This window comes from Garra rufa, chromosome 19 (genome assembly GCF_049309525.1).
Source record: "Garra rufa chromosome 19, GarRuf1.0, whole genome shotgun sequence".
Lineage (NCBI taxonomy): Eukaryota > Metazoa > Chordata > Actinopteri > Cypriniformes > Cyprinidae > Garra > Garra rufa.
The window spans coordinates 8,457,433-8,482,429 of record NC_133379.1 but is presented as its reverse complement, the minus strand read 5'-3'; positions in this window follow the sequence as shown (position 1 = coordinate 8,482,429).

The following is a 24,997-nucleotide window of genomic DNA, read 5'->3' as shown; positions in this document are numbered from 1 at the left end:
TACATACTTTTTGATGCTTTAAACCACCAGTCCACATTTATTGCATGTAAAAAAAACATCCATTTAAGTATTTTAACGGGGTCGTATTATGCTTTTTCACATTTTGATCTTTAGCCAGTGTGTGGTGTATATTTTTGGGCACAAAAAAACATCTACAATGTTACAATTCTCAAAGTCCACTCCAAAGGGAGATATTTAGTTTTTAAAAAATCTAAAACTACAACGATGTCACAACGCGGTCCATTAGAATATCATTCAAACAAATCCCGCTTACGGAAATTCAAGAAGTTGGCGGGTGGGGAGGCACGAGGTGGGGGATTCGCCTAACTTTAGCGATGTAGCATGGACAGCCGCTTCTGGGATGCGGCTTGTATAAAAGCGAGCATTGACTAAAGTGTCCGCGAACTGCTCCAGTAGCCGTGTCTGAGACGCAATGTTGATGTGTGCTGAGCAGTAGACGTGTACAGTGTGTGGTAAGAGATTTATTCATCGTACAGTGTAGATAGCTTCACTAGCCTTATGCTGGAGCTGGTTTCAGGAATGTAAATAATTAAATAAATGGACACAATAATGATAATATCATGTATAGTGATCTCGCAGGCTGATGATAGGACCAACACTACTGTAGTGTATTATTTACCCTCCATGCATCCTAGGTGTATATGACTTCTTTCAGACAAATGCAATCGGATCCTGGCACTCCCAAGCTTTAGAACGGCATAGACTGGTGTTTCTCTCCATCAGTCCAAAACGAGTCGATCCATAATAAAAAGTGCCTTACATAGCTCCAGAGGGGTCAGTAAAAGCCTCCTTTAGCGATCCGATGTGTACTTTCAGTACTGAAACGCCGTCTAAGCTGTTCGCCAATTGCAGTGCAGTGGGACTGCTAACCAATCACAACACATTTTGTTTTTCGGGTACGGACCTTCATCAAACCCGGAACTAATCGATTTGTGCCAGCCTGGGGAGAAAGCTATTGTAATAATGTAAATTATGTGAAATATAATTCGTTTTTCGAACCACCAAATATGAGCATGTTCTAGTGCATAGCCAAAACTAAATGAAGACTTTGTAAAAGACCATAATAGGACCCCTTTAAAATTGATCCTTTTGTGTTTAATAGAAGGCAGAATAAAATGTATACAGCTTTTAGATTCCATTATATAAATGATTAGAGAATTTTTGAGTAAACATAATTTTTTGTCCCATTCTGTTACTGGGCTAAGAACATGAATGACGTGGCTTGTAGAGTAGAGGTGTGCCTTTGTAGAGATACAATATCATATCATAGATATGATTGATACAATACAATATCATAGACACTTAAGGTTGGATTTTGGCTTAACTCACTAAGTACAACCTCACTTCTACAGTTCATATAAACACCCTAGGAATTTAGCAATTGTATAACATCAAGTGCCATATTTTCTTCAGGATATGTAAAAATCTAGTTGTTGATTGTCCTCAGCAAGCTGAGATTTTGAAGCACTTTTACCTAAAAGTATAATAGCATATAGAACTGACATGGGATGTAGGGGAAGCCTCCGAATGTTTCTTCATTTGAGCACAGAGCAACATCATCTCCAGAAAACCGTCAAACAGTCGTTACCAGACACAGCTGTGCTTAGACTTCAAGCAGTTAACCACCATCGTACTGATGCCTCTGTGGTTTTGACAATCAAATAAATAAATGATGACCTCTGCATTTTTAAAGCCATTTTAATGCACCCATGTTTATCCCTGCTACGCTCTGGTCCACAAGGTTCTGTCAGCATCTTTGTGCAGGCTAGACAACAACAGAGCATATATACACCACAGAATGAAAGCCTTCACAATAAAAGCAAAGGTGAAACTTATACATGGGCTGAAAGGTTGACAAACAGGTGGCATTTAAGACCTTTTGACCTCACTCGCATAGAGAGATCAAAGGAAATGTTATCTAAATCATAGTCGTGCAGACAAAACAATGTAGTGAATGTTTAGTCTGCAGTAACATACCCCTGCAACCCATTAAAGACATTGCTTTAAGTCAGACATTTTGGTAAAGAAGTTGACTGAAGACTAAAGGCCAGATTTACTAAACAGGCTAAATTAGCGTTAGAGCGCAATTCTATAAAAACGCAGATGGGAGGGTAAATTCTGCATGTGATTTACTGACAATGCACACGTTAAACAGGGTTTGTACAAGGTGCTTAAAATGCTTGAAGTACTTGAATTTGACTTTTTGAAATTTAAGTCCTGAAAAACATTCGAAAGTAGCAATATTCCTGAAGAGGTACTTGAAAAGTGCTTGAATTATTGAAAGAGAATGTATCTATGAAATAAGTGTTTAATTTAGTCAATAAGCACAAATCTTTTCAAGCAAAATTCACATCATACCTTTTTCGCTTATTTTAGTTAATGTCAGAAAACAATCGAGTAGTAGTACTGACAGTGTCGTGTGAACATGGCTGAAGATTCGAAAAGAGGAACAGATGAACCAAATGAATTGAGTCATTTACACTGGAACCGCTCTGATTCAAACTCATCACTTTGATCAGACCAGATCAAATCAAAAGAGTCTTTCACTTTAGAATTTCAACATTACTTGTAAGTAGCAATTTTAAAAAGCATGTAGTGATGGGTGATTTAAACCATCATTTAAACCATTGCGTAGTGAAATGATTTACTGTTTCAAAGCGCTCCAGTTGGATCGCGTATCGCAAATCATTTGATTTAGATTGAGACTTTGGAGCGTGTATTGCAAATCATTTGATTTAAAGGGTTTGTGAATCATTTATCAAATTAATAATTAAAATTTAATTATTCACGATACGCGATTTAAAGTCCCAATCTAAATCATATTCATTTCGGGATTTCAGAGTATTTGATTTAGATCAGAACTTCAGTGGTTTTGTGAATCTTTTGCTTTAGATCAGAACCTCGGAGCGCGGATCGCAAATCATTTGATTCAGATTGGGACTTCAGTGCGATTCACGAATCATTTGTTTCAGATCACTATTAATGCAGTACTAAAACAAGAGAAAGAAAGTATACACAGATACAAATGGTTTTACTATAGTGTGGTATACTTTGTAATATACTTTGTAGTGTGCTTTACTTTATTGTTGGCATTTATTAGTATATTTTTATTTATCTAGTTTTCTTTCTTTTAGAATTTGAAATGGAAGACATTGTTCACTAATTGAGATCTCTGATTAAAGTCCTAGAAAATCAAAAAAGGAGTGATTGAAAACTCCTTGAAAGTCCTAGAATCCTAGAATTTTACAGTATCTGTACGAACCCTGATTAAAGAACACAGATGCAGCCAGATAATTTCAATAATGACCAGCGCAATCTTCCAAGAGCAGCACAAATTACCACCTACTTTAAGACATGCTTTTTTAGCGTTAAATAATGTTGCAAATACCAGCAAACGTTAGTAAATCCTGACTATACTATTTTAACGGCAGAAGATTGTTTGCACTGGCGCAAGCTGTTAGTAAGTCTGACCCTAAAGATGTTGTGTAGTGCCATGAGGTGATCAGCAGTGAATGCAGGTCTGAGTAAAACTCTAGGAAGATCAGCAGTGATCTGCAGATTTAGGCCTGGTCAGGTGAACTTAAGGGTTGATTGGAAAGACAGGGTCACTTGCTGAGCGATCCTTCTCTAATCTGATCTCAAAGTCTTATCTGGCTCATCTCTTTCCCTCCAAATGCTTCCTGTGAATTTACTGGAAAGCAGAGAAGATTTTGTGTAGGACAGTGTGTTTAGAAAGATTTAGAAAATCATGGTGTGTATTAAGCTTATAAAACTCACAAAGGAGAATTTCACTTTCAGGACAAAAAATTACAGATAATTTACTCACCCCCTTGTCATCCAAAATGTCCATGTCTTTCTTTCTTCAGTCGTAAAGAAATGATGTTTTTTGAGGAAAACATTTCAGGATTTTTCTTCATATAGTGGACTTCTATGGTGCCCCCAAGTTTAAATTTTCAAAATGCAGTTTAAATTATGCAGCTTCAAAGGGCTCTGAAAATTCCCAGCCGAGAAAGAAGGGTCTTATCTAACAAAACTATCTGTTATTTTCTAAAATAATTTGACAATTTCTATACTTTTTAACCTCAAATGCTTGTCGTGTCTAGCCCTGCCTAAACTCTGTGTATTCCGTTTCGAAACAGTAAGGGTTTGTCAAAAAACTCCCATCTCATTTTCTCCTCCAACTTCAAAATTGTCCTACTTCGCTGCAGAAGTAACAACCCAGTGTTTACAAAGTGAACATGCAAACGAAGATCAAACGCCCTTTACAAAAGATAAAACAGCGATGTAGGGCGATTTTGAAGTTGCCAAAGAAAATGGGATGGGAGTTCACGTAGAGCTAAACAAGACGAGCATTTGAGGTTAAAAATCTATTTATCTATGTGCTGGGTAAGAGGAGGCATAAGGAAAGTTCTCCTAGGGGCAGTCAGAGAAGCCCTTCACTTCCCCAGCACCACCTGTCCATAATGGTCTATAATCACCTGCATATAATTATTTTTCTTTTAACTAAAAGACATTACAGGGAACATTGTACTTATTTTATGCAGCTCTAGAGTCTGAAGCAGACAAACAAACATTAAATAAAGACTCCAGCATGCACCCCCCCTCCTCCCCCTGCTTTAGCAGAGGCCTAAAATAAGGCTGCTTCCTTTGGGATGGCTTCTGAGTTTAAAGCGAAAAGAGAGATACTGAAAAGCAGAGGGGGTGTTTCCTACAGAGGATAAATAAAGTAGACTGAGATGTGTTATTAACACACGGCTGGCCTAGAAACCATGCTTTGCACTAACCTGTCTCATGAAGGTATAACTGTAAACTAGAACATTTCTGGAAAGTTACCAACATGGCTGGCAGAATGTTGCAGTGTGCTTGTTGAGGCTTTCTGAGTTCTGCAAAAGTTACCCTGACGTTTCTATGAAATTCTGGCCTCTAGGTATGGCTCAGGTTTCTCCTTCAAAAGTTTTCCACCAGGCAAATTTTTTCTCTATCTGTGTGTTTGCTCACAGCCTTAGTGTCTTTGTTTACAAGCAGCCATAGGCATGTATGTGCATACTAATGGCACTATTGAGATTGTGTATGTGAAGGTGTGTGTACCTGTCTCACAAGACATCATTATCCAAGTAACAGTTCATTTGCAGGTTCCATCTGTTTATCAAGTGGTACCACTGACTTTAGATTTACTTTACAGCTGATTTCATCCCATAATCCCATTGGCTCGTACATCTGTTCTTTCTGGCATCTTGGTAAGGTTCTTGCCATTAGTCTGAGGGCATTACGCATTAAATCACTTAATTCCTCAGGCGAAGCTTCAGTCTGGCTCAAATGCAGCTGTTGACATTCTAGTTCTTTGATGTATTAAATTATTACTTCATATCCTTTATATATATATATATATATATATATATATATATATATATATATATATATAGACACACATCTGTTTCCGCCGCTAATTTCACTGGGAATTATTGAAGCTAATTCCCAGAAACCCTGAGCATCAGCTGCCCAATATATACACTACCATTCAAAAATTTGGGATCAGTAAGATTTTTATAAATTTTTTTTTCTGAAAAAAGTCTGAAGAAAGAAATTCATACTTTTTATTCAACATTTATTCAACAATGACACATTAAATTGATCAAATTAACAATAAAGACAATGTTACAAAAGATTTCTATTTTAATTAAATGCTTTTCTTTTGAAATCTCCATTCATCTAAGAATCCTGGAAGAAACACAAATGTTTCTTGAGCATATTAGAATGATCTCTGAAGGATCATGCGACACTGAAGACTGCAGTAGTCTGGTGGAGGATTGTTTAATATCAAATAGAGCTGCTGTTAATTATTTTGGATGTGCCCTTGACAATGACTTAAGTGGTTTAAGTATGACCATGAAAGTAATGGGTAAGGTTAATGCTAGAACAAAATAGCATAAAAGACTGTAAAATTAAAAAAAAAATTTAAAACAAATCTTACCAACTTTACAAAACTTTTGAATGGTAGTGTACAGTTGCTGAAAATGTCTTTTGAAGACTCTCAAACTTATAGAAATGCATTTTAATAAAAATAGCATTGGAGCTAATAAGATTGTTGTTCAAGCCTGAAATCTGACTGGCTGATATATTTTTGTTCTTAAATTTAGTTTTATATTTGAAACATTTTTTAAACAAATTCGTAAAATAAAAAATACAAAAATACAAAAATAATGGTTTAATAATAATTGAATTATTAGTAATAGTACTATCATTGCTTTGAGTAATATTTCTGTAACAATTTCTTCAAGTTAACCCAAAGTTTTATTTTGACAGGTTGCTGTGAAGACCTTTAGTTTTTCAAAAGAAATGGTAAAATGCTCATGAAGTGCTTCTCAGAGCAGTTCTAGAGATAATGTTTATCTGTTCATGATCATTTCTGAATGATCATGTGACACTGATGGAGTAATGATGCTGATAATTCAGATTTGCATCACAGTAATAAATTACTTTTTAAATATGAAAAAGTAGTTTTTTATTAGATTATTTATTAGTTTTTGTGTTTTAACAAATGCAGCCTTGGTGAGCATAAGATTCTAAAATTCAAAAATATTGAAACAAATCTTGCCAACATGGTGCGACTTTGGGACGGTAGTGTACACTTGCTGAAAATGTTTTCTGAAGACTCCTAAACTTTTAGAAACACATTTTAATAAAAATTGCATTAAAGTTAATAACAATGTTTTTCAAGCCTGAAATCTGATTGGCTGATATATTGTGGGTAAAAATATATTACTAATGTAGGGCCCTATAAAATTCTGCTTTCTTTTTTCCCCAAATTCCGTTTTGGTTTTTCTGGATTCAGTTTTTTGTTTTACATTTTCTAGACTCTGCTTTGATTAAATAAAATAATAATAATTAGTCAATAAGCATTTCTAATCAATTGAAATCATGAAACACATTTTAACAGCAATTTATTAAACATTTAACAAAAATGATTTTATTTATTATTTATATTTTACAATATTTTTAAACAAATTTGTAAAAAAAAAAAAAAGATTAAATTTTGGCAAATATTCCTTACAAAAAGAAGGGTTTAATAATAATTGAATTATTAGAAATAGTACTATCATTGCATTGAGTAATATATTTCTGTCACAATTTCTTCAACTTAAACCAAACTTTTATTTTGACAGGTTGCTGTGAAGACTGCCAAAAATTTGGCAAATTCCGTGATTCTGTCCACGCTTTCTGCATCCTGGAAAACATAGGGCCCTACTAATGATAATCCACATCCTACTTCCAAAAATCATGGTCACCATATACAATCCTAAAACATGATTTTGTATGCTGCTTGCAAAGTCATTTGTTCAAACAGGAATGATACAGTAGTCCATTAAATGGTAGTTGTAACCAAGTCCCTGTTCTGCTCCCAGCAGTCCCTCTTGTTATTACACCGTTGCTTGATGGAGTGGACCAGGAACATATTAACAGTTTGTTGGGGGTAGTTCCTCTGGACACAGAGTGTTCATTACTTTACAGGCACAGGGTAGCAACGTGCCCTTCGAACCTCCTGACCCTGAGTTAGTGTAACGGCTGCGTCGCTCTGCCGGCGAGTGCGAAAAGGGGGATGGGGTCTAGCCAGGGATCCTTTTGGCTCCATTGTGACCCTCTTGTGTTAGCTCATTAAAATCAGACTGCTGATGCTTCCCGTTTTGGCGCCTCTCTCTCGCTCTTTATCAAATGGCCTGCGGCATTGTAGCACAAGCTTCCAAATTTTTTGACGTTGTTTGCACCGCAGTTGCCTCTCTCTGTCACCTCCTGCGTCTTCTCATTATGTTTACCCAATTTATATGACACAAACCTGTACCCTTCTTTTCCTCTCCTCATTACTGCACCGTCAGCGTCATGGTTTCCTCCTTTCATGCTGGGTGACGGACAAATGGAGGTGCCCCAGTGCATACTGACAAGCATTTTACAGAAGCAGTCAGATAAACGATTTTTCCAGAGCTGAAGTAGATTGGTGGTCATCTGTGTGGAACAGCTACACTATTACCGACCACAGGGTTGTCAAAGAAAATAGCTCGGAAACCTGTATGAAAACATGTCAGATTACAGCTGCTTCTTCCCTTAATGTCCACAGGCATCTTTTTATAGAAAGGTGATGCAGTGGTAATGGCTATTAGAGGTCGATGCGATTGAATTTTGCTCTCTCGAGAGTCAATTTAGAGTTGTTTGAGCTAGGAAAGATGCAAGATAAAGTGAAAATCCCTAAGTGTTGTCTCTATACATTTGCATTTACTGTAAAATGGCTAAAATCTTTTCAGATGTACGGTGATTGCATTGAAAAAACATTCCAGATATACTCTTAAAAATAAAGGTGCTTTACAATGCCATAGAAGAAACTTTTTGTCTAAATGGTTCCATAAAGAAACTTTAATATCTGAAGATCCTTTCTGTTTCACAAAAGGTTCTTCTTTGTGGTGAAAGAAGATTCTTTAGATTATGAAAAGGTAAGAAAGAGACTGAATGGTTCTTTGTGGAACCAAAAATGGTTCTTCTATGGCAACGCTGATTGAAGGTGGATCAGTGGAAATCAGCTTCTGATCAACACTCACAATTACAATTTTTTCTTATTTTATCTACTGCAGAAATGAGAGTAGTATGGTAGTATGCTATCCAGAACATAGCTAGTTTGAACTGTTGCTAATGTGGCAACTTATGCAATGTAAAGAACATCATAAATGTAATCAAGTCTTTTTAATTTCATGATGACTCTGTCGATGATCATCTACTCAGTCAGGAGAGTTGATTATTCAATTTCACATGCTAATGTTCCCACTGAAGGATAGAGCATTAGCATGTGTGGTCACAGTGAAGACTCTAGAGACCATTAAATAAAAAACAAGAGAAGCCTGAGCAGAATATATTTCATGTAAATGTCACATAAATTCACAAAGCAGAACGCTTTCTGTTTCACCAAAAACTGAAAACTCTATCATCATTTATACACAATAAATACACAATGACTTATTTATTTAATGATTGATTGTTGGAACACAAAAGTAGTTATTTAGCCTGTCCAATCTGCTTTCTATATAATAAATATGTATTTGTTGTAGGAGTATTGCATCATACCTGTACTGATGATAACTGTGATATTTAGGAATTTAAATATTGATATAATGTAAAAGACCCCCTGTTTTTAACATTGTTTATTGTGCAATTTCATTAGCCTACACTATTGCTGAGCATTTTCTTCTTAAAGGGTTAGTTCACCCAAAAATGAAAATTAGCCCATTATTTACTCACCCTTAAGCTATGTGCATATGACTTCCTTCTTATGTTATATGACAACATACTAGTCCCAAAATGGTAGTTTCTCGGAGGTCGCACCACATGATATTTCATAAAATGGAAATCATTTGACAAAATTTGTTTGTATATTATGATGGAAATATAAATACAAATGTTTTGCAATTTTATACAGGATTACAAAACACTGTATATCATGCCAAATAGTGCAGAAAACTAATCAGAATAAATTAAGGGTAATTTCAAAGACGTTTCCAAAGCAACAGTTATGTTGTATTGTATATTGTTGAACAAATGTGGATCAAACAACAGAGATTCACCCGTGTTTGAGAAACAGTCGTGACTAGCTAGATTGTTTTCACAACAATGCATCGTACTATGGTGGTTAATCAGCGAATTGCGTCAATTGTACTGAAAACACACCCCTGAATTACAGTCCAACATAGCAAGTGGTGGTACTGAAAAATAATGCCAGTTACCACCCATCATAAAATGGAAAAATGGAAGACGAAGATGCAGTTTGTAGCTATTACTGCTGCACAAAACAACTAAATAAAGTTCAAGTTGAATTTCACAAATACTGTGATAATATTGTTCACGTAAATTCTTTTGTATTGAAAATTTGATATCGAAAATCTGAATCTGACATCTATACAACCATAGTTTATGATCTTCTTTTGTTGTATAAAAAAGTGTACCTTGGGCATTCTGAGACATCAAGTGGCACAGCTGCCACAAATTTGGCAATGTAAATGCAGAAAATATGTCACACTGATGTATCTGAGACACATGTGGCACTTCCAATTCAAAACCTGTCCATTTTGCCTCCGTTTACAGCATATGGGCACAATAAACCTGTATTAGAGATGCAGATGGTCGCAGATGTTGGCTGTAATAGAGACAAATAGTGCCAGTGTGCCGGGCGCTACTGAATGCTGATGTTGACGCGCTCATAAGCTACTGCAGGACTGATAACAACCAGACCCATTAATGTGGACCAGATGTCACATTCAGAGACATGCTCTCTCTCTCTCTCGCAGCTGCTTAGTCACACTGAGAACCACAGATATTTACAATTGACATGGATCACCCAGTTGGGTGTAATGCTGTTTAGCCAGTGTTGAAGAAGCTTTGAACCTGTAGCTTGCCAAGCTGCAATCTACTTATAAATTCAAGTTTTATAATACAGTCAAGCTGTTTTGGGGGGTAAATAGTTAGAGTAATGCTACATTGAATTTTCTTTAGAGGGCAAAGTCTTTTTAAATATTTTACAATCTGATTATTTTGAATGTAATTATTGACATTTTTCTGACACAAAAACTGTTATTGTTCTTTTACACTAAATACCCAAATGACCGCTTGTTATTCCACATTGCTAATGATGGGGGAACAGCATTCTGTCACGTTCAAACAAGGAGGTCTGGGTCCAGATGCAGGTAAGTATTTTATTAACAGAAAATAAACAAAACAAAAGGCCAACACGGCACAAACGTAACAAACTGAAACACTAAATAAACTAAACAGGGAACATGATCTTGAGCCAGGAATTCAGGAACGCAGAGTGAACAGACAAAACAGGAGACATAAGACAATGCAGACCTGAAAACGGAATGAAGTGTGAGTGTTCTTATACAGAGTCCAGATTGTGAACAGCTGTGTGTGAATCAGTGGTAATGACAAAACAGACGTGATGAATCAGAGTGCAGTGCAAACAGCGACCTCAGGTGGCTGAGGGAAAACCCACAGCCCCGATCATGACACATACAGTGAGGGAAAAAAATATGTGATCCCCTGCTGATTTTGTACATTTGCCCACTTATAAAGAAATTATCAGTGTGTACATTTAATGGTAGGTTTATTTTAACAGTGAGAGACAGAATAACAACAAAAAAATTCAAAAAAACACATTTAAAAAAAGTTGTGTGAAAATAAGTATTCAAGATCAACAAGATTTATGGCTCCCGAGTGTTTTTTTATACAGGTTAGTAGCTCCTAATCTCAGCTTGTTACCTGTATAAAAGACACCTGCCCACAGAAGCAATCAATCAATCAATCAGATTCCAAACTCTCCACCATGGCCAAAACCAAAAATCTGTCCAAGGATGTCAGGGACAAGATTGTAGACCTACACAAGGCTGGAATGGGCTGCAAGTCCATCGCCAAGCAGCTTGGTGAGAAGGTGACAACAGTGTGTGCGATTATTCGCAAATGGAAAAAACACAAAATAACTGTCAATGTCCTGAGGGTCTGGGGTTCCATGCAAGATCTCACCTTGTGGAGTTTCAATGATCATGAGAACGGTGAGGAATCAGCCCAGAACTACACAGGAGGATCTTGTCAATGATCTCAAGGCAGCTGGGACCATAGTCACCAAGAAAACAATTGGTAACACACTACACCGTGAAGGACTGAAAGGTCCCCCTGCTCAAGAAAGCACATGTACAGGCCCGTCTGATAAACATCTGAATGATTCAAAGGAGAACTGAGTGAAAATATTGTGGTCAGATGAGACCAAAATCAAGCTCTTTGGCATCAACTCAACTCGTCGTGTTTGGAGGAGGAGGAATTCTGTCTATGACCCCAAGAACACCATCCCCACCGTCAAACATGGAGGTGGAAACTTGCTTTAGGGGTGTTTTTCTATTAAGGGGACAGGACAACTGCACCGCATCAAAGGGACGATGGACAGGGTCATGCACTGTCAAATTTTGGGTGAGAACCTCCTTCCCTCATTGAAAATAGGTCATGGATGGGTATTCCAGCATTACAATGACCTAAAACACACGACCAAGGCAACAAAGGAGTGTCTCAAGAAGAAGCACATTAAGGTCCTAGAGTGGCCTGTGGAGGGAGAAAATCTGTGGAGGGAGCTGAAGGTTCAAGTTGCCAAATGTCAGCCTCAAAACTTTAATGACTTGGAGAGAATCTGCAAAGAGGAGTGGGCCAAAATCCCTCCAGAGATGGTGGCCAACTACAAGAAACGTCTGACCTCTGTGATTGCCAACAAGGGATGTGCCACCAAGTACTAAGTCATGTTTTGCGAAGGAGTCAAATACTTATTTCTCTTATTAAAATGCAAATCAATTTATAGCTTTTTTGAAAAGCATTTTTCTGGATTTTTGCTGTTATTCTGTCTCTCACTCTTCAAATAAACCTACCATTAAAATTATAAACTGATCATTTCATTGTCAGTGGGCAAACATATAAAATCAGCAGGGGATCAAATAATTTTTTCCCTACCTGTACCTCGGAATGCCATGACTGACCAATCAGAATCAAGTATTCCAGGGAGCCGTGTGATAAATCAATATAAACAATCCTATCCTATGCTAGGGAGGAAACTTGTCTTCTTGTAGCTTGTTCTTCAACACAATCAACTGTAAAGCTGCCAAAACACAACAAAGACATTACCTTCTGTAAATGTAAAAAGCTGCTTGTTAGTGAAAAACTGTATTGAAATAGATGAACTACTGCCACACTACTGAAAAATGTAATGCAGTTAGTAGCACCGCTTCTTTCAGTTCGTTTTTCCCCAACACTGTCTTTAACCTATAAGGTCCTGTGCTTGGCTCTTTGCATTTGCGTCTTTGTTTACTGCTGCTGCATGGCCATAAATCAAGACTGATTTATTTCCTCCAAGCCCGTTGATTCCTGTGTGGTTATTTATGTATCCATATGGAGTAGGCCTCTCTCCACCACTGCAGTGCTGCTTCAGTACCTGAACTCAGCAAAACGCCTCTTTATATTTACTGCAATCCCCCCCAGTCAGCATCGAGCCACCCAATACCCGCCAGACAAAAGACTTCTGGCCCCTAACAGCTAACAATGGTGGGCCAACACTGCAGGGAATTACAGTGTATGGGTAATAGCCTGTATTGAGTTGTAGAGAGACCAGGACGCAGTTTATCTGTGTATGTCTTCAGAGAAATACACTACTGTGCAAAAGTCTTAGGCCATTAGTATTTTCAACAACACAAAATGGTTTTAAGTGAGTTATTTCTATCTTTTTCTGTAGTGTGTCAGTAGGAAATGTTAGTTTACATTTACAAACATTCCCTTTTCTATCCTAATTATGATTTATCTCTTACTTTTGACTTTTTATCTCATAATTATGACTCTTAAATCAACTTATTATGACTTAATATCTAATATTATTGACTTATAGCTCTTAATTATTACTTTTTTGGGTCATAATTTAATTAGGATTTACCAAACCATGTTTTTTTATGTGGTGAAAATGAGGTTTCATGTTATTGCATTGCCATCATAAAGCTATAATTTGTTACTGATGGTGAGATGAATGAAAAAATTTGGCAACGCAACGCCAATTTTATTTTCTCTTATATTCCTCCTTTGAAAGCCACAACCCAGATCTTCAATTTCTATATTTAGGATCTCTATTTCTTTGCCCTGAATGCTAAATGATTGTTGTCTTAGCTCCCTGACCTCTCTAAAAGAGAGGTGCATTGTGGGTAAAGAGAAAGCAAACTCCAGCAGTCTGCTGCTGTTCACAGTTCGCATGTAATCTCTCTGGATCATTAGATGCAGAGCGGGTCCCGTTTGTTATTGACTGGTTCCCGGTAAGCGCTGCTGCCAAGCCAAACACCCCCTGGCTACCCCATTCAATTTATTCATGAAACAAAATATTTTAGCTTCAGCCCCTGGAGGCATATTCATTATCCCTAAAGTAAATCTGCTCACAGTACAGTATGAGAAAGAGAGCGGAAAGGCAGGAGGTAGATTGTAGGGAGACAGGAGGCAGTTCGGTTGATTTAGATATTTCGTTTTTATTCCCTGTTCTTGCATTTTACTCCATTATTAATAGCAAAAAGGGTGGTTCTAGGTTTTGAAAATTTTAACGTTTAGGCATTCTGTAGTTAATACATCTTCTAATCCTATTTTTTGAGTGTGATTTTTGTTTTAATTAAAACAGCAGTCATACTTTAAGGACCGGTTCTCACTATTAAGTATTAACTATGACATTTGCCTCAATAATATGCTGCTTATTAATAGTTAGTAGGTTAGTTTAAGGGAATAAGGGATCTAAAATATGGTCATGCAGAATGAAGCATTAATATGTGCTTTATAAGTACTAATAAAAGCCAAAATGCTAGTAATATGCATGCTAATAAGCAACTAGATGATACTGAGATTTGGTTCTTAAAAAATAATGTTTTACCGTTAAAACTGCACTACAGAAGATTTTTGGGTTAAAAATGGACAAGATTCCATTATTAAGCAGTTCAAATTAAGTTCAATTTTGAGCTGCCGGACTGGATTTCGAAGAAAATTTTACACCTGTGTCATTTGGTTTCTGTTGTCATGTCTGTAAACACTAGGGGTGTAATGGTACATGTACAGTTGAGGTCAAAAGTTTACATACACCTTGTTACCAGTGTTGTTTTCGTCAACGATGACGAAATCATTTCGTTGACGCCACTTTTTTTCATGACGATAACGAGACGATGACGAGATAAAAATGGCTCGTTGATGACTAAAACATGACGAGACGTTTGTGAGTTTCCGTTGACGAGACGAGAATAGACGAAAATGTTAGTGGGTGGTCCGTCAGACATTTAAAACGCATGACATTTCTGCTTATTGTGCATGCCAATTAAAACTTAAAAAGTATCTGACGCTATGGCAAGCCGTTTTAGCATTAAATACTCTTTGCTATACTAGTATGGCAAGCCGTTTTAGCATTCCATCCTTGTTTGTCTTTTATGTTCTAAAACATTCCTTCATTATTGTAATTATTGGTGAAAATAGTCGATCCGGAAGCTCACATTGTGTTGAACTATAGGTCTGCTATTTTCAGAACTTACAAGTGACACTACCCAACAGCAAAATACTTACTGACCTACATTAATTTGTTAAAAGACTACTTTTTTCCCTTTTTTTGACTAAAACTAGACTAAAACCTTTTTGACTTTTCGTCGACTAAAACTAGACTAAAACCTTTTTGACTTTTCGTCGACTAAAATTGGACTAAAACTATCACATATAGAAGTGACTAAAATTTGACTAAAACTAATAACCATTTTAGTCCAAAAGACTAAGACTAAATCTAAGATGGTTGTCAAAAACAACACTGCTTGTTACGTTAATTGTTTTACTAAAATGCATGTTATTTTTTTATTTAGTACTGACCTGAGTAAGATATTTCCCATAAAAGACGTTTACATATAGTCCACACGAGAAAATAATAGTTGAATGTATAAAAAATGACCCTGTTCATAAGTTTACATACACTTGATTCATAATACTGTGTTGTTACCTGAATGATCCACAGCTGTTTCTTTTGTTTAGTGATAGTTATTCATGAGTTAAACTCCCTGCTGTTCTTCAGAAAAATCCTTCAGGTCCCACAAATTATTTGGTTTTTCAGCATTTTTTTTGTGTATTTGAACCCTTTCCAACAATGACTGTATGATTTTGAGATCCATCTTTTCACACCGAGGACAACTGAGGGACTCATATGCAACTCTCCAGAAGGAAACATTATGCATTAAGAGCCTTTTGCACTAACTTTGAATTCAGATCAGGGTACATTTAACTTATTTTGTCTTCTGGGAACATGCAAGTGTCTTCTGTAGCTTCTGTAGCAGTACTAAATGGGGGGGGGGGAAACAATGATATTTAGGCAAAATAAGAAAGTTCTATAATGTTCATTCTGTTCAAAAGCTCTTAATGCATCGTTTTTCCTTCTGAAGCATCAGTGAGCATTTGAGCCTTCTGTAATAGTCCCTCAGTTGTCCTCAGTGTGAAAAGATAGATCTTAAAATCATACAGTCATTACTGGAAAAGGATAAAACACAAAGAAACCAAATAATTTGTGGGACCTGATGGATTTTTCTGAAGAACAGCAGGCAGTTTAACTGTTCAGGACAAATAAGGGACTCATGAACAACTATCACGAAACAAAAAACACAGCTGTGGATTCATTCAGGTAACAAGTAACAACACTTTTTAAGAATCTTTTAAGAAAAGTGTATGTAAACTTTTGAAATTCTATTAAAACTATTTTTTTTTCTTGTGGACTATAAGTAAATGTATTTTATGTGAAATATCTTATTCCGGTCATTACTAAATAAAATGCATTTTGTATGATCCCTTTTATTTTGGTAAAATAAAAAAAGAGTCTGCAAGGTGTGTAAACTTTTGACCTCAACTGTATTTGTCTCGACCCATCAGACGTCACAGATCGGTTTATACAGTGATAAGTGCCATCTGCTGTCAGAGAATAAATTTGCATTTTCATTCAGCCTGTCTGCTGTTTTTGTTTCGTGCAGTTGTCTAAATGTAGCATAAATTCACAAATCTGACGTCAGACCATTTTGTTTTCGCTTTAAATCAAAAACAGCTGTTCATGCTACATGTAGGACTACTGTCTATTCAAAATAAATGAAAATTTAAATTCCCTGTTGTATCAAATTCATATCGAACCATGACCCCAAAACCGAGGTACGTACCAAACTGTGACTTCTGTGTATAATTAGACTTCTAGTAAATACAGAAGAAGGTCCAGATACTACAGCATATCACTATCAGCTTGAGCCTACAATAAATTATGTGGTTTAAAGTAGTCAGCCAACAAAGATGGTTCAAAATGGTAGTCCTCACTGACCAAAGTAAATCAACTTTTAAAAGCAACCTTTTAAAAGCCTTGAATTGCAGATAGTCAAAAGCAACAGAGCCAAAACCAGATCCAAACCACAATTGAGGATATAAGTATTAAACTTGCCGCACAGGGTGGGGAACCTTTTTCTCTTAACGGCCATTCAGAGGAACTTACAGTTGCCATAATTTCAATTTGGCCTTGAATGATTTAATGCTCAATACCAGCTGACTGGAACCCTGAAGCTTTGAAAGGTACTTAATGTCATTAGATCTCTGATTCATGAAATAATTTGGCTTAGCATGTCATGAAGTATTTTATTTTCTCTTACATTCCGCCTTTGAAAGCCCCAATAGAAAAGTCGATTGCAATTTCGGTTTCATGCAGTATTTAACTTCTCATGTCAGTTTTTCCATGGCTGAAATGAGTGTCTCAAACACATCTTGACCTCTGGTAGTACAATGCGTAGCTTTCAATGACTGAAAGTCTTCCATTGTGTCCATCTCTATAGTAATACAACAAAAGAACTGTTGGGCAAATGTATTGCACTCAAAGTTAATCAAAGGGCACTGATTGTTATTTGAATGCATTTGTCAGTTTTTTTTAATTGCAGCTTGCACAAAAAAGAGGCTTTCAGTTAGTTTTGATATTGTTTCAAGTAATTTAATGTATATTTTTTTGTTTTATTTTTAATTGCTTTTAATTCTGCTTTAGTTTTGCATTTGGGTTGTTGAAGTGACATGGCATTTTCAAGATAAAAATGAATATAAATATTATTGTCTAAGTGTTACGACCTTCGATGGAAATTTGTCTAGGAATTTAAAAGGAGTAACATTGAGATGACCAAAAGAAGAAGCTGGTAGTAAAAGTGGCAAGAGAAACTCAGGACATCAAATTAGCACCGCAAAAGATTTATTGCTCCCAAAACCATGAATATTTACAAACATTTAGGAAAATAATATTAAACAATTACTAATTTATATAACCAAGACAAACGGGAGAGGAACGGAAAGTAGCGCTAGAAATCAAAGAAATAAACATAACAAAAAGACCCCACTATATCCACCCGGTCCTCTAAATAAGAAAACAAAAATGTGAAAAAGAAATCTACAGCGCAAATGCGCCCTAAACTTACACTAACTATAAATTAGGCATGTAACGGTATTGTAAATACCGTCATACCGCAATAACAAATTTTTTCGATACTACCGTGGTCGCATGACTCAATAAAATGATAGGTCTTCTGAGAAAAGTTTGCTCAGGCGAATGGGGCGAACGGGAGGTAGCGGGAACTACATTTCCCATCAGCCCAGGCGTGGCCATCATCCTTTGCGGTCTGTTGTTGCTACAGACTGTAGCAGCAAGGAAAAGAGATGGAAATGGTCGAACCTGCTCCGTCTGCAGTGCGTATGTGTTACGTATTCTTTTCAGCACCCATGTTAACGGATTAGAGCGCTCACACTGCACGCGGTTGCTGTCCGGCAGTACGTCCTAGAAGCGGTGCCTTTGCAGCAGTGCAGCGATCATTTCGGAACCGAGTCTATTTTTTGCTGCGCTGTATGCGCTGAATTAATGTTACAGTGCATTATTCGCTGTAAAAATGAACATGGATTGACACGGAAATGTACCATAAATGGATATAAATGAAGTCTACTGTGTTTCACAGTCAACACGTGGCTTTTTGGCTATGTTTAAAATAAGGAAAGGTGCAGTTTTAAATAAACTAGGCAACATAATAGATGCACTTGTCCAGGTAGAAAAGTTCTTTAAAGGATTGTTTTTAATAAAGATTTAATGCGAAAGAAAGGCATGAGAGCCTACTGCACTGCAAAAAAATGCTTTTCTTACTTAGAATTTTGTCTTGTTTCCAGACAAAATATCTAAAAATTCTTAAATCAAGAAGGATTTTCTAGTCAAGTAAAAATTATTGTCTTGTTTTTAGTAAAAACAAGTCAAAATTAAGTGAGTTTTTGTTTAAAACAAGCTAAATAATCTGCCAATGGGGTAAGAAAAAAAAATCTTATTTCAAGCAGACAACTAGATTCAGACAACTCATTCAGCTAAACTGATTTTACTGTTTTTTACATGCTTTAATAATTTTTTATTACTAAAATTGAAAAATTTAAGTTTCTGTTTCAAAGTTTACAGATAGATGGCTAATTTGTATGCCATTGATATGTTCATTGTTCATGTAAACTGTTTAATAAACACTTCTGGCACTTTTTTCGAGTCTCTTCTTTAGTTTTGTTTTTCCTGTAAATGATTCAATAAATACCGTACCGTGCCATCCATACCGAGGTATTACCGTACCGTAAAGTTTTGATACCGTTACATCCCTACTATAAATACACATTTAGCGCACTTACTAAACTGGTGTGTCTAATACAGAGAAAATCCTGCGTGCAAGATATGTATATCACGTGACTTACTAGGCTGTTCCAGGTCTCCCTTGTCTGTAGACCGCAATTAGATCACAAATTTAAGTGGAGCAAAAACAAGCGGGCTAAAGGTGTCAAAGACACATAACATCATGTTCATCATGAACGTAGATGTCACAAGTGACATAACTTTTACACAGGTCATTCCAACAAATCTCACGCTAATCTCGTAAGCATTAACATCGTAGCAGATAAACAAATAGCCAGTGACACCAAAAGTTAAAAAACACACGCCAAGTCAAACAGCTCATATCTTCCAGGTGCCGCGTCCAATTTAAAGGTCTCTTGGCAGATCACGATTGGCAGAGATGACACACCGTCACGGATACCCAACGATGATTGACAGCCACACCAGCGAATAGCGTTCCAAAGGTAGGCGGTACCTAGGAGCGCTTAAAAGGTGACAGAATAGAAAAGAGAACATACACAAGAAAAACAGTGTACAGTTCGTAACACTAAGTATTATTATTTAAAATACAGTAAATCATTAAACATTTCTTTGTCCAACATGGACCTGTTGTTATAAAAGCTGCAGTGTTCTTCAATTTAAAAAAATTTTGAGCCTCATTTCTCAAATTTGTCCTATGGTGCGACTGTCTCCAGCATGGTTCAATAAATTACAACTTTTATAAATTAAAAAGAAAAATATAATCCGGCATAATTGTACAAGTGTCTGTTTTAGTAAATGGAAATATGTTTTTTTCTGAAAAGCATAGGAACTTGATACATTTTGTCTAAAAGATTTTCAGCAACGAACTCATTGACTAAGAGGTCGAATTTTGTGGATAAAAATTATTTTGATATTGGTATTGATATTGTTTGTATTAAGATTAAACTTTTTTTCTCCTTTGACATGTTCAAAATTAAATAGAAATACTTTAATAACTACCATTTCTATCCTTTACTGTGACATAATGTCCTATGGTGTGACACACATACATTTGTTTTTATCTCAAAATATCTTATATTGTAATGCAATGGGGGAGATATACAAATATAACTCATCGTAAAATTTTATATTTTTCAGCAGTTTTGAATAGATGACAGCAATTGTTCAACAAGTCATGGGGAAAAATATGTTAATTATAATTTCATATTAAATAAATAACACAGTATGAAAATGAGTGTCTAACAGTGAAGATAAATCTCTTTTCGGTCAGTGTATATTCATTTCTTCTTCAAATGGTCTTTTACCAAAAAAAAAAAAAAAGCTACCCAACTACCCATTTTCAAATGGCTTTGCAGGCCCTTTTCAGATTTGGCCTGGCGGTTCGATGTTATCCGTCCCTGTATTGGACAAGTGGACTAGTGAGATGGATCTGTCCCGGGAGCAGGGAGATCTATTCCCGCTTCTGTGATCCTCTTGTCCAGACGGATACGTGCCTACGGTGATCTGTGATATGGCCGCAGGCTAGTATGGGTCAGTTATTTATAACTCCAGAGAGAATGGGTGGCTGTCTGTTGCTCACGCAAGATTAGAAACTTCTGTCTAAGCCACTTAGTGCAGCAGATCAACACAACAGGAAACAAGGCTAACTTCTGTGATGGCCTCATTGTGATTCATGCAGGATATCAACTATCTGTGAAGTCGATGGGTTTACAGTAAATGAGTCAATTAGTCTATTAGTGTATATTACAAGAGGTTTATATTAGGCAGAGGTCATATTCTTTCACTGTTGTCTTTGAAACAGCGTCAGGGCACACCCGGTATGATTATCCCAGAGTCAATCCCTCTGACGCACATAATTCTGATACCTCACAGCACTAATCTCTTTCTCGTGCCGTCGTTTAGCATTGCAATAAACTCTACATGCTGTCTTATCTTCTTTACTGTTGTACCTAGTTGTACCAATTGTGTATGCAAGATGCAGATGCTTTTATCCAAAGCAACTTGCATTGCATTTAAGGTACACATTTACTTTTTTTAATCAGTTGTTGCTTTCCCTTGGAATTGAACCCATGACCTGCTAGTGCAAAGCTGTTTGAGCTACTTTTGAGCTATAGGAAAGCCAGTATCTGAGTTATAGCATGTTGTTTGAGTAAATGCATGTTATTGAGTTGTCGTTCATTTATGTTGTTACCAGCACATGTGAAAATCCATTTAGATGTGATAATTTATGGTATTTGCTAAGGCAGTGTGGATTACATTTTGGTTTGTCCTTATTTGTACTATGTTGCTGGACATGGATGCTGCCTCAAATTGTGTGTGCTATCATTTTTATAATTGATCATGTGGTACACAATATAACCAGACACATTAGCAACTTGATAGCATTGCCCTAGTAACCACTAAACACCTACAAATACCTACCTAGCAATCCTCTAGTTTGTTTTTCAGAACTGTACATTTTTTAAATGTTTTTTAACTGTTATATAGAACTAGTATGTTCTATATAGTGTGAATATGTATAGTATGAATGAAAATTCAACATAGAGTACTACAGTTGAAGTCAAAAGTTTACACACCTTGCAGAATCTGCAAAATGTTAATTATTTTACTAAAATAAAAGGGATCCTCATACAAAATGCATGCTATTTTTTATTTAGTACTGACCTGAATAAAGATCAGTATATGATATAATGATATTTAGGAAGAATGAGAAAAATGTACACGTCTTCATTCTGGTCAAAAGTTTACACCCTGGTTTCCTTCTGGAGCATCAGTGAGTGTTTGAAACTTCTATAATAGTTGTATATGAGTCCCTCAGTTGTCCTCAGTGTGAATAGATGGATCTCAAAATCATACAGTCATTGTTGGAAGGGGTTCGAATACACAACAATGCTGAACAACTCAATTTTGTTCGTAGGAACTAGTTGAATGCTTTTTTTTTTTTATTATTGTTTAGTGATAGTGGTTCATGAATCTCTTGTTTGTCCTGAACAGTTAAACTGCCCGCTGTTTTTCAGAAAAATCCTTTAGGTCTCATAAATTTGTTGGATTTGAGCTCTTTCCAACAATTACTGTATGATTTTGAGATCCATCTTTTCACACTGAGGACAACTAAGGGACTATGCAACTATTACAGAAGATTCAAATGCTCACTGATGCTCCAGAAGGAAACATTATGCATTAAGACCCGGGGGTGTAAACTTTTGAACAGAATTAAGATGTGTACATTTTTCTTATTTTGCCTAAATAACATGTATATATATATATATATATATTTCTTTATTTAGTACTGTCCTTCAGAAGCTGCAAAAGATACTTACATGTTTCCCAGGAGATAAAATAAGTAAAATTTACCCTGATCTTCAAATACAAAAAGTGTTTCCTTCGTAAGCATCAGCGAACGTTTAAACATTTGTAATAGCTGTAATTGTCCTCAGTGTGAAAAGATGGATCTTAAAATCATACAATCATTGTTAGAAATGGTTCAAATACACAAAAATGCTAAAAAAAACAAAATCAAAGAATTTGTGGAACCTCAAGGACATTTGTGAAAATTAGCGGGCAGTTTAACTGTTCAGGACAAACAACATGAACTCATGAACAACTATCACTAAAAAAAAAGCAGCTGTGGATCATTTGGGTAACAACACAGTATTAAAGTAAACTTTTGAACAGGGTGATTTCTAGAAATAGTTTATTTTATTTAGTCATTTTACTAATTAAAAAACAACATGCATTTTGTTTTGCAGAATCTGCAATATGTAAACTTTTGACCTCAACTGTATCCCCACAAACTACATGCATGCTGACAGATTTAGCCTGGAGAATTGGGGGCATGCAAGCTGAACCCATGTGTCTTTTTTGAAAATGATTTTCTGACACTTTGAAGTGGGTTGAAAGGTATTCACTTCATCCCCTTTTTCATAATGAAACCTCCTTTGCTGGTCACCCTCTGTATTAGATTTTTTTAGCATCATGGTCTGCATCCTCTCTATGCTAATTTTAGCCTTTCATCTTCTGAGCATAGTAGACATCAAGGGATCCAATCTCGCCACAATCAAGAGTCAAAGATGGCCAGATAGCCAATCTCCTGCGTTCATGTTTAATCATATGTGAGATGACAGTGTCTGCTATATGGGTTTGCTTGTTTTATTGCAGCCCTGGAGTCGTCTGTGTGTTATTAGAAGAAGGTTTCATTTGAGGACATCACAGTGACCTTTGACCCAGCTGCATTTGCAGGCTTCACTGTCTTTTTGATTTATTTTCACACTCTGATCCACCAGGCAAGATAGAGTTGGTGTGAAATTGATAGATACTTCAATAACAACAGCAAAATGAAATGTTGAAGCAACATATGGCATATATTGTTGGGGTAGATGCACATACGCTAGTAAACTGATCTCAAATAAGACCAAGCCTTGAGAGAATGGTGATATACAGAGGCTCTGTTCCAAAACATAGTCAACTGCAGTGCTATCTGCGACTTCTAAGTTGCCTTCTAAGGATCCATCTTAACAAAAGTGACCAATTCCATTAAAAGAAACTCAGTCGTGTGAAATGCTTTGGAAGCTCAATAATACAATAGACAGAATTTGCATTTTTGGCTGAACTAGCCCTTCAAACATGGGGAATTTTATTTACTAAAAAAATCCACTTATTCTTTCCTGATGAATTGACAGCATTCGTTGACAGTGCACTGGCATAATCACATGCACAAAGCCTTCAGCTCATGCACTCATCCGAGTTGCTCCATTAATTAGCTTTCCTACTTTTCCTACATTCCTAATGTGTTAATAATGGTTGGATTCAGCTTCCAATAACACTTTGGCTGCCAAGCCGCTATCCGCCAATACACACCAGTGCTCTGTGATTCTGTCTGCTCAGCCCTTCTCAAACCTCCTCCACTATTATTACACACACTAACCATTACTGTTTCTCACGTCATTCCTTCAAAATCACACTTTTAAAGATCCAATGAAATCATTGACTGAAACGGTTGTTACATTAGCGCTTCTCTAACGACTATAATATTTTGTGGAGAAGCTACCACAGGTAAACATGAAATGTGGAAGCTAGGGCTTGGTTGACAATATTGATTTTTCAATTTTCATTCTTCATTTTGATGAAATAATATTGATCCCTAAATTCCCAGAATGATCTTTTAGTCTATGCTGTTTTCTGTTGATGTGTAAACGAATCTTCACTACATTATTTGTAGCGCATCTCCCAACCAATAATCCCAATAAGATTTGTGCTTTTAAATGTTATCATGAAATTCCAAAAATAAATGTAGTTCTGTCATGACAACTCTCAAAAGAGTTAATGTGCATGACAATGTTAATGGGTTTTGGTGAATTAGATCTACTACACTGCTGCTGCAGCAGACCGAGTATCGAGACTTGCTACTTCCAATACATTAGCAAATATGCTGCTGTGAGCATGTAAGAAATACTGCTGCTGCACATATACATGAAATAACCTCTATAACATACAATTGTTGTCAAAAGTTTACATACATCTTAAGTACTTTACCAACATAAGGGACCATACAGAATGCATGTTATTTTTTTTAGTACTGACCTGAAATATAGTTGAATTTATAAAAATTACCCAGTTCAAAAGTTTACATATTCTTGTATTTGTATTTATTTTTTTGTATTTGAACACTTTCCAACATTGACTGTATGTTTATAAGATCCATCTTTTCACACTGAGGACAACTGAGGGACTCATATGCAACTATTACAG